The sequence below is a fragment of the Myotis nattereri genome (genome assembly GCF_964212035.1).
Source record: "Myotis nattereri genome assembly, chromosome: 17".
Classification (NCBI taxonomy): domain Eukaryota; kingdom Metazoa; phylum Chordata; class Mammalia; order Chiroptera; family Vespertilionidae; genus Myotis; species Myotis nattereri.
Window position 1 is genome coordinate 37,708,723 of NC_138092.1, and position 4,329 is coordinate 37,713,051.

The window sequence follows — 4,329 nt, forward strand, 5'->3', positions numbered from 1 at the left end:
GCGCTTTCCTGCAGGAGGGTTTTGTCTAACACCGTTGGTGGCTTCTCATTACACCCGGGCATGTGCCTGGGCTGTGTGGACAGAACGCCACATCCGATACAGCTCCCTGCAGAGGGAGTGAAGGGGGATCAGCCCCCTGCCTATGGAAGCGTCTGAGGAAGATGCTAACGAAGCCTCATGAGCCGGCTATTAAAATAGAAGAAAAATGTATTAAAAATCTGGGTATGAAAGATGTTTCTGTAGTAACTTAGATCCCTGCTCTCGTCAGGGATCATAAGCAGCTGCTGATACGGAAACAGGGGCCTCCAGGGGCTCAGGGAAAAGGTACGTTAACTGCGAGTGGCTAGCGGATGTTTCCAGAAAAGCTCTGTACTCGGAAACTCTTCACCACATTGGGCTTTCTTGATGGGGGCAGCAACAGTAACCACACTGGACAGAATCAGAGTCCTCGGAGGAAAGAGAATTGTGTCCTCTGCCCGGTGTCCTGCCTTAACACCACGGCCACAGCTGGGGATCAAGTGGCTTGACATGGGGGTATGTTTCCCAGCTACTCAGAGTCCGTTCTGAAGAAGCATTATGCGTTAGAATCCTTACACCTGCAAACGGAGATTATACAATGAAACCACTATTGACCAGAATGCTCATGAGATGACAAGCTATGCTACCCCACTACCACCACCAAATTTGGTTCATTGTTATTCAAAGCACTCCTAAAAATGTGTGACCATAATCTCCTATTTTAGTAAATATAACATTATAAAGACAATTTTATATTTATTATTTAAGATCTTACATCCTTAGGACTATCATTCTGAATATTTGATGCTTATACAAATTGATGGAACTTTATAAGGAGTAGGTGATAATACAGAACGTCTACTCTAATCCCAACAAATGGTTAAGTGCTTGCAAACACATCAAATTCTAACTTCCTTTCAGGATATTCTATTTAACATCAGTGTAAAGGGGAAATATAATTTAATTCAGCATCTCAGCATAGGGTTCATGTTAATACTGGTACAAGTTCATGATATACAACTACATGCACACAGATTGATAATAAAGATTAATGAAAGTATATTATCAAGCACATATCAACAACTACAAAAACTTGTCCAATAAAGAACTGAACCAGCCAGTGTGGTTCAGTGGTTAAGCATCAACCTAAGGAGGTCACGGCTAGATTCCCAGTCAGGGCACATGCCTGGGTTGTGGGCTTGATCCCCATTAGGGAGTGTGAGGGAGGCAGCCGATTGATGATTCTCTCTTATCATTGATGTTTCTCTCTCTCTCTCTCCCCCCTTCTCTGAAATCAATATATATATATTTTAAAAAGGATTCCACAGGTGGCAGGATAACTACTGTCATCCCTAATAACACTGCCAGCAGCCAGTTCTGGGTCTGGTATAATAATGAAGCCATGTGATGGGATCTTTCTGGTGTGCAGTAACTATTCAGAGTGATCAGTGTCTGGTTTTCTAATGTACTCACTGTGCACAAGTGTGCATGTTTGTGTGTGAAGGATGATTATTTGGTTGTTAGTCAGAAAAAAAGTTTTGCCTCTACCCTCTGGCAGTATAAGTTAAGATGTTTAAGTAACAAAATGGATGAGAAATAGCAGGAGAAAGAAAAAAGAGGAGTTGAGTACCTGGCCTAGGCAATGGGGGGAGCTCAGTTGAGTTGTAGACCTAACATTTTCAGAAATGTAGTTCAACCTGGACTCGGAACAGGATTTGGAGATGAGGACTAGAAGCAGATGATGAGGAGAGGGAGGAGAATGAAGAAGATAAAAGCTAATTTTAAAAACCAATTTCCCAAGTGATAGGCACTGTTCTAAGTGCTTTATGTGAATTATCTCAATACAAGAAAACTACATACTAGAAGAACAGATGTTGTAGGGAGGTAGGGAAGTGGAACATGAAGCAGAAGAGTAGACTGGAGTTAAGTGTAATCAAGAATAAAAGGGCCTCTCGGTGGGCTGACTTTAGATGTTGAATAAAACTGGACCTTTTCTATTCTTTCTGTTCAATGTACCTGCAACTACTTGTAAAAAGACATCTTCTTATAATATCCTTACATTTGTATTATTTTTGTAATACTTTTCATATCATCAAACTTAACCACTTTTTATACTTCATCAACTAGAGGTACTTGTTTTCAGTTAGAGAATATACTAGATATAACTTCTTAAACTCGAGTAGGTAAATTAAAATCAGTAAGAATGTACTTAGTGCTTTGTATAAACCCATGCATTATACAAAGCACCAAGGAGGGAAATTTACAATATAGTTGGACTAGATTTGGAATGTAGCCACCATTCACAGCCCACATTCTCAAGACACTTTCAACTAAAATTGAAACCAGCAGTTATTTTTCTGTCTTTGTGCCATTTAAGTCTCATCAATAAAAGATATCCTTATTTCTGTGTTTCGTTTCTAGCTATTCCTTTTGTAATGTCTTAGAACATGGCATAGCAAGATAACCACAAGGTCAAGAGTGTCAAGAGAAGGACAGGAGTGGGCCCAGTGTCCATCACCCTTCTCACACTGTGCACCTATTACAATGCATTCTTTTATATTTGTTAATACATTACTTTGTAATCACATTTATGTAACTTAATGTTTATCTGCCATTTCTCTTACCACCCTGTGAGACGTGGGTGGAACAAAGGTCACACACATTGCTTCTGTCCACCTTACACATCCCTGCTTTACTGTGTGCAGAGTAACTGCTCTCCAGTGAATGTAAACTAAGTGGAAAAAGACTGTCGGTTGGTTGGAGAATGAAAAACAAATCAGGGATTTCACCTAATCAAAAAGTGCCATTTTCATCAATAGAGGAAGCCCTATGTTATACTAGAAAGAGAAGAGATTTGGGAAATATATAGTCCCAGGTTCCAATTCTAGAGCTGCCCACCTGTCTATATGACTTTGGTTAATTCCTATAAGTCTCAGTATTTTCATCTATAAAATGGGAATAATTTCTCTCTCCCAAGCTGATATTAAGAATTTGATTAAATAAAATATATTTTAAGAACAAGAAGAAAGCAGGTTTGTAAGAAGAGCTTCCTTCTTAAAACTGCTTTATATTTTGATTCATAAAAATATTTCCACATTGTATTTTAAAAGAATTTGTCAAGAGCAGGTGGAGCGCTGGTAGAGGTAGAGACAGAGGGGCTGCCATGGCTTGGCCTCTGGGTCCAGAGCACCAATTCCTACCTCTCCCCTCCTTGCCCCTTTTGCCTTTGCTGGAGCCCCTGCCTGGCCAGCCTCCCCTACCGGTCCAGTTGGGATTGGGGCATTAGCTGTCTAGGGTCCCAGGGCCTGGCACGAGCCCTCCTCACCCTTCTATGCATGGGGCTCCTCCCCTTCGGTACCACCTGAGTCTGTCCCTGAGGAGCGTAGTGGAGACCCTCGGCTGAACCCATCAGGCCCGCTGCCCCGGAGCTGCAGCTGCAGCATGTCTCCACCACAGTCAAGATAATCTGCACCACCCAGGGCTTTCACCTGGAACGTGGCTCTCCAGGATGAGGGAACAGACATTGTCTTCCCTGACAGCCGGATGCCCGGGTAAATGCCTACAAGAGAGCCTGGGCCCCGCCTCTGGTCACCAACCCCCCTGCGGAGCACAGCCACCCAGCCCTGTCCTGCACGATGGCTGAGTTTGATGCTTTCCTGGCCAGTGGGCTGAGGTGGCTCCACCACGAGGACAATGACCACTATGTAAACGCAAGGGCGCTTCTGAAGCTGCTAAAAGCCTTCCATGGACCCGTGATGTCTACAGAGGCTGGCCCAGCCTGAACTGGCCCATCCATGCTTCTGAGCCACGGCCCCACAATCGCCCGAGGCGGGTACAGTTCTGGTTCGCCACCGGGGGTGCTGGCTTCTGCATCGACCACAATCCGGCTTTGAAAATGGCCTTGTAGGCCAGCATCTCCACTTTGTGGACTCATCTGGCTGCCTGATGACTGTACTGTGGGCTACATAATTGAGTGGCCACCTGCAGCCAGGCCCCTCCTCCACTCCCACCTGGAGACCCTGCGGCTGCTGGTGCTGCCCAGCTCCTGGAGCAGGCCACCCTCAGCTGTGGCCTTTGAGGGGCAGGCAGCAGCTCAGTGTCATTAAGCAACCCGGCCCCTTCTCTCCTTCTCTCCAGGTTTCACTCCTACCTTGTCTCCTCTACCTGCACACGCCCTGGCAGCTGGGAATGAAGTGAATTTGAGATTGTAAGTAATTAAAACCTCTTTTTGATTTTTATGGTACATAATGTTAATTATTATCACCCCAAACTGTAAGCAGCTAAAAGCACTTAAGACAGTGGTTCTCAATC

At 44.3% G+C, this 4,329-nt stretch overlaps 1 pseudogene across 1 annotated transcript; it reads left to right on the forward strand.

Annotated features, from left to right (window-relative positions):
• The first annotated feature begins 350 nt into the window (after nucleotides 1-350).
• On the forward strand, nucleotides 351-4,096 carry LOC308533268 (beta-1,3-N-acetylglucosaminyltransferase manic fringe-like; annotated as a pseudogene). The gene is made up of 2 exons: nucleotides 351-420; nucleotides 3,313-4,096. The product of its transcript is annotated as a beta-1,3-N-acetylglucosaminyltransferase manic fringe-like (transcript).
• The last annotated feature ends 233 nt before the right edge of the window (nucleotides 4,097-4,329 follow it).